We start from the raw sequence: 10698 nt of genomic DNA, 5'->3' as shown, positions 1-10698 counted from the left end.
TAGTCTTTTTTTTTTATTTAAAAACATTTTTTAATGCTTTATTTATTTTTAAGACACAGAGAGCAGAGCATGAGTGGGGCTGGGGCAGAGAGAGAGGGAGACACAGAATCCGAAGCAGGATCCAGGCTCCGAGCTGTGAGCACAGAGCCCGACGCGGGGCTCGAACTCACGAACTGTGAGATCGTGACCTGAGCCTAAGTCGGCCACTTAACCGACTGAGCCCCCCGGGCATTCCCCATTTCTGTACCTACTCATAAGACTGGACATTAAACCTTACTGAGCAGACACAGATCACTGTGAAGCATGCTAGGTGATTTAAGACTTCTTCTCGGGACAACTACCGCTCTTATTTCCATAAGTGCATTTTCAAGTGTTCTATATATTCTGTGAAATCCTAAGCACTCTGCTTCAATGGAAACTACTTGAGAGGCAGTGCTGAGAGGTACCCACCATGCTGGATGATGTTGTCCAACCACCTCTGGCTGTGGGACGGAGGGTAAGGAGCTGTTCTCCAGGTCCTGGTGCTTCCCTAGCCCCATCCAAACCTTGCCACATTGTATTAAAATTACCTCCTTATTGGTGTGTTTCCTTAGAGGCTCCTTGAGGCCAGGAGCCAATCGGCCATATGTTGGTTTGGCTGTTGGTTCTTTTTCTGTATCTGAGAACTGACCCTGGCAGACAGTAAATGCTCAGTAAGTTTTTCCAGATCTTATAATTTCCTGAGGAGCACAGGGAAAGGGAGAGAAAGTCTCAAGCAGGCTCCATGCTCAGCACAAGCCCGACGCCAGACTTGATTCCATGACCGTAAGATCACGACCTGAGCCAAAATCAAGAGTTGGACACTCAACCAAGTAAGCCATCCAGGCACCTGTAATTCTTTGAGTTCTTTTTCGTTTTCTTTCAAATCAGGCAAATAACGATGTGTCCGGCCGTGACGGAAATTCAGAATAAATAAAAGCTGCCCCGCAAATCAGAGAAAATACAGATTTTTAAATCAAGGGGAAAGATGTTGCCTGATTTTCCAGTAGGTCTGCCCACATGGACATTATTCAACGTATGTTTTTCCAGTGCCTTTATAGATCTAGTCTTTGGAGTTTATTGTGGGAAAAATTAAGGGTCTATTATGTGAAGTTTAACATTCGATATTTTAATATTTAAGATTCTGAAGTTGAAGTGTCATTACTAATAGTTATTTTAGGTTTGTAAGAGGTGGGCAAATGAGAACAAGGACTGAAAAGGTACAATTAAGGTCAATATTAATCGAATGTTCATGTATTTCCAAGTTATCCCAAAATATGTTCCTCACGTTTAATAATACAGTCAGAAGATCATCCAAATTCTCTGAAACTGCTCTGGTTTTAAATATTTGCCATATTGTTCCCACATGCATTTTCCAGATCAGATGCCAGGATTTGGTTTGGAAAATATAATGTACATAATGAGCTGTTAACGGTATTAGACTTGTGCCTTGGCTTCATACTTGTCCGTCTTAACAAGCTTCTGCTTCTTTCTAAACGTGAGTAGCTCATAGATGTGTGCTAGAATTACACTGAAAATGAATTTTTGAAGAACACAACTGTGTAGTGAGTGTAGTTCAAGCTGTTTCCTGAGAAACGAGAATAATCCTCGGCAAGCACTATGTAAAAAAATCAGAATTCTGGTCACCTGCTCTGCCCTTTTCACTTAATATAAAAACATAGGAAGCAATTTAACACTTAACGTGTATGTCACTCATCAGCTATTTTCTGCATTTTTTGTTAAGGAAGATTCTAGACGTGGTATTCAAAAAATTTTTTTTAATGTTTGTTTATTTTTGAGAGAGAGAGAAAGACAGAGTGTGAGCAGGGGAGGGGCAGAGAGAAGGAGACACAGAATCCGAAGCAGGTTCCAGGCTCTGAGCTGTCAGCACAGAGCCTGACGCAGGCTCGAACTTAAGAACTGTGAGATCATGACCTGAGCCGAAGTTGGACGCTGAACCGACTGAGCCACCCAGGCGCCCCTATAAGTGGTATTTTTAATACTGAAAGTGACGTGTGTTGGTGCAACTCATGATTAAAGGATCTGAAATTACATTTCAGCTGACTTTTTTGCTGTCATTAAGAAATTGCTTAATTCGGTGTGGCTCACTTTAACCTGCCCCAAATGGGATAATATATGAGAGTTCCCCACAGGAAAAGATGTTGAATCATCACTACAGTAAATGCTTAGGAGATACAGACATGTGTCTATGCAGTGATTCAGCATTCAGCAAATATTTATTTGATAAATATTTACGCTTCTGCCTAACAAATAGCCGTGGATGTGATTCCAGGTTCTTGAGCCCTTCCCTTCCTCACCCCATACCCCTTGATTCACTCTGGAATTTTGTTGTTGTTGTTGTTTATTGGAAGAGAGAGAAAGCAAGCGGGGGAGGGGCAGAAAGGGGGGGGGGGAGAGAGAGAGAGTCCCAAGAAGACTCCGTGCTGTCAATGCAGAGCCTGACGTGGGGTCTGATCTCATGAAGTATGAGAACATGACCTGAGCCGAAATCAGAAGTCTGGGGCTTAGCCAACTGAGCCACCCAGGCATCTGTGGAGTTCTTTCCTTACTCAAGGGAAAAAACAAACAAACGAAAAAAAAAAACCAGGCAATTGAAAAATACATATACTGAGTGTACAAAAAATTTTTGGCTGGAGCACCTGGGTGGCCCAGTTGGTGAAGTGTCCCACTTCAGCTCAGCTCATGATCTCATCACGGCTCATGAGTTCGAGCCCCACATCGGGCTCTGTGCCGACAGCTCGGAGCCTGGAGCCTGCTTCGGATTCTGTGTCTCCCTCTCTCTCTGCACCTTTCCTGCTTGCACTGTGTCTCTGTATCTCTCTCAAAAATAAATAAACATTTAAAAAATATTTTTTTTTTTTTTTTTTTTTTTAAATATGGAACGCTTCACGAATTTGCGTGTCATCCTTGCGCAGGGGCCATGCTAATCTTCTCTGTATCGTTCCAATTTTAGTATATGTGCTGCCGAAGCGAGCACTAAAAAATATTTTTAAAAAGCTTTGGAACTGCAGGAGTCACAGTGACGGCCTCCTGAGCGCGGAGGGGAAGCTTGTCTGCTGCCCGCTCACAGGCCTGTAGGCTGTGTTGATGCCAAAAGCCTTGAGAACAAAATGCAACACCCTCCCCGGATCCTCTGCATCCCCAAGGTGCTCTCCTGAGCTCGCCCCACGCTGGAAAGGCTCTAACAGCTTTCCTACAAGGCACAACCTCCCACTGGCCTTTGGCCCTAGACCCCCTGTCGGCTGGACGAGGAGCAGGGTGGGATGTTGGCCAAAGGTAACTTTCTGCTAGATTAAATGCAACCCTGGTCAGAAACATCGACAATTGTGCTCCGTCTCGCAGTGGAGTTTTAGTGTGCTAGTTTCGGAGCCCTCAGAGAGGCAGCGTTTACACATGCGTTTCACTAATAAACCTGTGATGCTAGGGCAAGTCATTGACACAGGGCCAGTCTAGTTTTCCAGTCTGCAGTGTTCACCCTTCAGGTCTCTGTGAGAAACATTTGGAGGACGGTTGGAAAAGTCAACTGAACCACAAGCCAGAAAGCGCTGCCTTCATCAGAGAGGGAAAAAGGCTTATGTTGCTGCAGCCGTTAGAGTTTTCGGGAGAAGCGTAGAGGCAGGTTTCAGTTTTACCTAAGAAGCGACACCTAAAACTTTGTGTTTGTTTTTACCGACAAAAACTTACAGGTCCCGGAATAGGTAAGGACCATTCCTTGTGGTATCATTTATCGTTAAGTGCAGCCATGAGTCTATGGACAATAGCGAATCCTGGGGTGGCTTGTTGGAAGAACCTGACTTTGAGAAGTAAAGCAACCCAAGAGCTAACAGGCTAACAATAGTTGGCTCCAAAGTGGTTAAGTGAGTTATCACTAAGAGCTAAAGGTATTGAGACTATTATGTCGCAGGTACTGTGCTAAGGACATTACATGGCTTACCTGATTGAATCCTCATAACAAGTATGAAAAGTGTGGTGTGGTATCCAATTTAGAGGTTATGACCCGGCCCGAGGCCCGGCAGCTACCAAGAGGGAAAGCCTGGCAGGATGCAAATTCCCCATCACCCCAATGGCCAGGCTCTCATCTGCCATGCCACATTATCTTTTCGAAGTTACCAATTATTCTCTCCCTCAACACCCACCCCAGTCAGGCCGTTTGAGTCAGTGAGAATGACTTCTTTGTTCATAGGTATTAGAACTTCGTATTTTGGTTAGCAGTGTGCCAGGAAGGATAAACAAAGGAATTGGCAGGGGAGATATGTATTTTTTATAATCCATTTTCACAATTCTTAAAACTCCTTGAGAAATTTTATAATAGTTAAACATTAAATTTTTTTTTTTAATGTTTATTAACTTTGGGAGACGGAGAGAGACAGAGCATGAGCTGCGGAGGGGCAGAGAGAGGGAGACACAGAATCTGAAGCAGGCTCCAGGCTCCGAGCTGTCAGCACAGAGCCTGATGTGGGGCTCAAACTCATGAACCGTGAAATCATGACCTGAGCTAAAGCTGGACGCTTAACTGACTGAGCCACACAGACACCCTGTAATAAACAGTTTAAGCTAAATAAGAGAACTACCTATAGTTCTGTACATCCTTTATTTAGGAACGGAATATGTGTTCAATTTGGTTGTAAAGTGACTTTTGCCAGAGTGAGTGCTAATTTCCCATGGAAAACTGTAAGTCTATTTTTCACAGGAAATTATCCGGGCCTAAAAGGATTGAGATTATAGAAATGATCATACAGGACACCCTGGAATATCTGGTAGCAGTCTTTCATGTTCCCAAGTCAGGTATCACCTCTCCATCCCATTTTCCTACTGTTGTATCTTCCCTCTTCTTAGGCCGTAGGGATTTCACCCCAGAAGATTGGTTGGCTTCTCAAAGTCTGGTTTTTCTTCGGAGTGAACATTTATTGTACCTTCTAGAACTGGGAATTGCATATGACGGTGGCACCCGTTAGCATGTCTTCTGCTCCACCACTTTGGGTAGATGGCCCCTCATTCGTATGGACACAGGGATGGACTCTGACCGGCCCTCCCATCGACCCTCACACCTGCAGAACCTTGTAACGGTCTGTAGACTGGGCATCTCTATTGCCGTGTGCCCTGAACACCTCAAACCCTTGTATCTGAAATCAAATAAGAGATCTTCCTCCCCAAACCCGCTCTTTCTCCAGAATTCCCTCTTAGTCAATGGCTCCACCATCCATCCAGTCCCCTGAACAGAAACCTGGGATCTTCCTTCACTGTCTTCTCTCCCTTGTTCTTCACATCCAGCTGGTAACCAGGCTTTGCCTCTTCTCCTTATAGAACCAGATCCCTTCTCTCCATCCGCAGTCCATTCTCAGCTCAGCTCTCCTCATTCCTCAGCTGGATCGGGGCCCCGGTTTTTCCTCAACGCTCACATCGGGCATCTTCTCTGGGAGATTCCTCTTGCCTATCCGCACCCCTCGGTCAGGGCTAGGTGTCCCCAGGTGTTCCCACAACATCTCCTGCATATCTGTCGCGACACTGAATCTGGGAACCCTAACTGTATGTTCAATTTTGTATCTTGCCCACTGCACCCTAAGCATCTGGAGGGTGGGGACTGGATCTTATTTATGAATAATAGCCAGTGCCCAACAGCGGCTGACACTTGCTTACTGCTCGCTAATGTCTGTTGAGTAAATGGAGACATTACAGTCGATCCAGTCTTTGGTGTTGCTGGGGGAATCTGGTCGGGATCTGTGTGTGATTACATAGGGGCTTGGATAGGCTGGCCAAGAGTTGCATTTCCTTTTCGTTTGTAACTCTTTTGTGATAATGAACAAGAACACGGCAACGTGAACCATTTAGCAGAATGGTTAGATCCTAGGTCAGAAACAAGTGCTTCTTAAAACAGGACAAACGGGGCACAAATTTAGGGATTCCGTTTTTAGGTTCCCCGAAGTAACACCTCTGTTTTCCACATTCCTGAAAACCCAGCAGATAATATACTACATATACATACAGCATATAATAGACTTCAGTAGCTGGTCAAAACTTAGCAACAACAGGGGCGCCTGGGTGGCGCAGTCAGTTAAGCGTCCGACTTCAGCCAGGTCACGATCTCGCGGTCTGTGAGTTCGAGCCCTGCGTCAGGCTCTGGGCTGATGGCTCAGAGCCTGGAGCCTGTTTCCGATTCTGTGTCTCCCTCTCTCTCTGCCCCTTCCCCGTTCATGCTCTGTCTCTCTCTGTCCCAAAAATAAATTAAAAACGTTGAAAAAAAAAATAAAAAAAAAAAAACTTAGCAACAACAAAAACAGTGATATTTATCATTTGCTGAATGTTCCTTATGCGCTTCCCATTCTGACTGGTATGTATATCTCATTTATGTTTTTAATGTTTATTTATTTTGAGAAAGAGAGAGGGGCAGAAAGAGGGGGGGGAGAGAGAATCCCAAGCAGGCTCTGTGATGTCAGCATACCGCCCACCTCGGGGCTCGATCTCACGAAGTGTGAGATCGTGACCCGAACCGAAATCGAGTCAGATGCTTAACCAGCTGAGCCACTCAGGCACCCCCGTATATCTCACTTAATCTTCCCAACAATTTTACAAAGTTGGCATTATCCTCATTTTACAGTTGAGGGCACAGAGTTAAGTGACCTGCCTAAGGTTACCTGCGAGCCTGTGATGGCACCAGGTATGGACCTGGCTGTCTAATTTCAGAGATCACATTCGTTCGTCTCCACTGCCTGGAACACTGCAGATGTGACTCAGTCAGGCTGAGCCCTCAGCCAATGAGTGACAGCTGCTGACATGCGATTCATAACGCACGTAGCAAAACACAGATCTTTGTTTCTGACATCCTTGCCAATGGTCACAGCTCACCTAAACTCAGGCAAATAATTTCAAATAGCACACATGCTAAGTTCTTTAACCATTTTGTCTTTTCTCAGCTGTAATTAAAGGTGGACTTCATTAGAAAGGCACTACCCCTCAAAAATTAATATGCTTATCAGAGTTATCTTTCTAGATTGATATTTGTTCATATTATGTGGTTTGAGTAGGGATTGAGATTTTTTTTTTACAATGGGCAGAAAATATATTTGATGACACAGACTTTTTAAATCTTCTTTTGTTGTGATAGAAGAACGATAATCATCTGCTTGTTGTCACCCACACTTTTTGAACGGTGTTCTACCCTCACTGAGTTGGGTTTTACTTGTAGACTAGGGAAGATAACACGAATTGTGTTGGCACAAAATGGTCTGACCTGAAAAGCTGTGTTAGCCAAAAACTGCTTCTGAGAGGCTGGTCCTGGAATTACGGACAGAAGTGTCCTTGGATGTGATCAGCATCAACTAAATGTGGTCCGAAGGTCTTTACCCCACTGGACAAGTGTGTGGGTTTCTCAAAAATAGTTGTGCATGGGGCGCCTGGGTGGCGCAGTCGGTTAAGCGTCCGACTTCAGCCAGGTCACGATCTCGCGGTCCGTGAGTTCGAGCCCCGCGTCGGGCTCTGGGCCGATGGCTCGGAGCCTGGAGCCTGTTTCCGATTCTGTGTCTCTCTCTCTCTGCCCCTCCCCCGTTCATGCTCTGTCTCTCTCTGTCCCAAAAATAAATAAAAAACGTTGAAAAAAAATTAAAAAAAAAAATAGTTGTGCATGAATGGTGAATGGCAAAGAGGAGAACTGTGACTTTAAATTTTACATTTTCTCTCTCCTATCCACACCTCTGTATTACCAGCCATAAATACGTGATCCACTGAGCCTGCCAGATAAAACACCACAGAAGCAAGAGGAAATTAGAGTCTATTAACTGAATGCTTTACTCACTGATTTAAAATATATATGTGTGCACCAAGTTCTCGGTTATAGAATCCATGTTCACAATGGTGTAAGACCTTTGTTTCCTTTTTCCTGTTTGCTAACATCATTTAAAAAGATACGTTTGGGGGTTACATCATGTGTCAAATTCTCAAGTGTGGAACAATTTTTTTTTACAATTGGGAGAATCAGTGATCTATGACAAAATTGCTGAGAAACAATTCCCCCAAGAGCTAGGCATGAATGAGTGCATTAATTATTGCTTCGATATTAAGAACTTAAAAACAAAGTGTTTTTAAAATTGCTAAGCCACCCCCAGTAAGCTTCCCAGACTGACTCATCCCCCAATTTGTCTGATTTCTTAAGGAGCATGCCTGCATTGTACTCTCCATAGAGAAGAAAATGTTCTAGAACAGAGAACAATTAGTAGCTTAAGTTGTGTCCAAAAGACTATTGAACTAAATGAGCAACAAACCATTAAAAAAATAACACTAGGCTGATACCTCTTTAACATCCTTTGGAACTGCAAATTTTAAAATATTAAGGTAGAGTTGAAAGGCTGTGGGAAAATTTTTTAGCAAATTGTGTATCTATACAGATACATTTGCAATATTTGTGTGACAAGATTTCCAATATAAGATTTGTTCTTTATGCAAAGGTGGGTTGTGTCAGGTGTATACAGTTGTTGAAACTCATAAAACTATAATGTGAGGTCTCTGCTTTCACTACAGGTAAGTTATCTCCCAATTTAAACAGATCTTCAAACTTTCAAGGTCATCAAACACGAGTCTGAGAAACTGTCACTGCCTAAGGAGACATGAGAACTAAATGTAATGTGGTATCTTGGATGGGATCTAAGAACAGAAAGAGGAAAATTGTTAAAATGAAGAAACTCCAAATGAATGAAGTATGGCGTTTAGTTAATAATAGATATCAGTATTGGTTCATTAGTTGTGACAAATGTCCCACACTGATGTGAGATGTTAATAGGAGAAACTGGGGGCTGAGTGTGGGAAAACTCTGCCACTTTTCGGCAAGCCTACACCCATTCTAAAATTGAAAAAGCTTATTTTAAAAAATAGCAACAAGCAGGATAAGGGGGTTGGGGAATGGATAATATGGCAGTTACCCAAGACACTACTGGAAGGTCAAGAAAGTGAAAACGAAAATATCGGTATACAGTATCGATTTGAAGCAGCCAGTGTAAATATGCCCCAAACAGCAAGCGTTTTTGTCTACCGGAAATCAGCATCTAATAGATTACCCTTCTATCAGATTGACTTTCCCGTGATAAAACTGAAGATTGTCATCATGACCACACTGTTTTTTCAAACTGGGCTAACGTCAAAAAGAGCTGTACACGGAACAATGGCAATGGACTGGATAAACAGGATTGCTTTTAGTTCTGAGGTCGCCTCTTCCTCATTGTAAATGATCTAGTGCCACGGTTCCGCGCTGCTAAACGCCACCATCCGTGGGTGAAGACACGTTCTTTACGTGGATAAACAGAATCATTTCGTGCCTGGCAGGCGTGCGTGTGTGTATAGAGAGAGATGTGTGAAGAAAACTCGCTTCCACTGCCAGCTACGTCTCTTGGTTAAAATTCGCCTTTATGCTGTAACCCCAAACCATCATAATCAAATCCCGTCGGGCCCCCTTTTAACAAACAGGGAGTCTCCCTCGTCATTTATTGGGGTCAGTGCTAACCCGCCCTCGGAGCGGCTCGGACGGGCAGAGCACATCCGCGAAGCGCTGTCTGGTGGCGCCACATCTGGGCCCGGGTGCCAGGGACAGGGTACCCACAGGACCGAGCAGGAGCCTTCCTTGGAGGCGCGCAGCTCCATCCGGGACACGCCTTGCGACTACAAATTCCTCTTTCTTCGGCTAACAGTTCTGGGCCAGAGGCTGGTGGAGAGGCCCCGAGCCCACGTAGACCGAGAGGAAGATGAGGAAGACCAGGAGCAGGAAGAGGCTGGCGGCCGCGGCGGCCACAGCGAAGAGCTCCATTCGCAGCGCAGCCTCGGGCCGCGGGGACTCGCCGGCTGCCTCGCGGCGCCGCGTTGCCATGGGAACCGCAGCTGCGCGCCCGCGGAACCGCGCGTTTGTGACCGGAGAATCCCCCGGCTCCGCCGCTGCCCCCGCCCTCGGGGCCGAGGGACGCGCCTTCCCTCCCCCCGGCCCCGGCCCCAGCACCCCTGCGGGACAGCAGAAAGCAGCGGCGTGTGCGCCCTGCAGACCCTTGCTAAAGCGTTGCCGCGTGTCTGGGAGCGCGGCCGCCGGCCGGGAGCCGACCGCTCCGAGCCCACGAGCCCCGAGGTCGGGCGCGCAGCCACGGGTGGAGGCCGCTGCGCCGGCCCGCGCAGCCCCCCTTCCCCGCCGCTCCGGGCCGGGGGCGCGATCCCGGGCGCTGAGCGCTCCTCCCGCGGGTCCAGGATTTCGCCGACGACCCCGCACCCTGCAGGGACCCTCGGAGGGAGAAAGTTAGAGGCCCGACGTGCGCGTTTTTGCGGAACCTCCCCGGAGCGAGGGCCACATTTAATCCCTCGCCCCTGCCCTACAGGCTCTCAAAGACAAGGGAGGCAGCATAAAAGAAATCCTGCCCGAGTCCTAATTATTGGAACACTTCCTAACACGCCGTCTGTCCCAGGAACTGGAAACATATTGCAGGAAGGCAATGTTTGGGTAATTAATAAAGAGCAAATAACGGGGCTTCCGAAACGCTCGCCGCCCTGGACCCGGCGGGCGGCCCTGCGAGGTGCTGGGCGCCGCTCGGCCGCCCTCAGGACGCACGGACAGAGAGGTTCCCGCAGGACGCGGCCGCATCCCCGCCAGACTTTTCCCCGCTCACGTTATTAGCAGAAACGCAGAAGGCGAGCGAC

General features: G+C 46.4%; 1 non-coding gene across 1 annotated transcript; it reads right to left on the bottom strand.

Moving 5' to 3' along the window:
• Positions 1-2909: 2909 nt before the first annotated feature.
• LOC131484121 (U6 spliceosomal RNA) lies at positions 2910-3016 on the bottom strand. Its single transcript, XR_009248032.1, has one exon. It is a non-coding gene; the product is annotated as a U6 spliceosomal RNA (small nuclear RNA).
• Between the last annotated feature and the right edge of the window lie 7682 nt (positions 3017-10698).

This window comes from Neofelis nebulosa, chromosome 8 (assembly GCF_028018385.1).
Source record: "Neofelis nebulosa isolate mNeoNeb1 chromosome 8, mNeoNeb1.pri, whole genome shotgun sequence".
Taxonomy (NCBI): Eukaryota; Metazoa; Chordata; class Mammalia; order Carnivora; family Felidae; genus Neofelis; species Neofelis nebulosa.
Note: the sequence above shows the minus strand (reverse complement) of the source record. Positions and strands in the feature narration are given on the sequence as shown.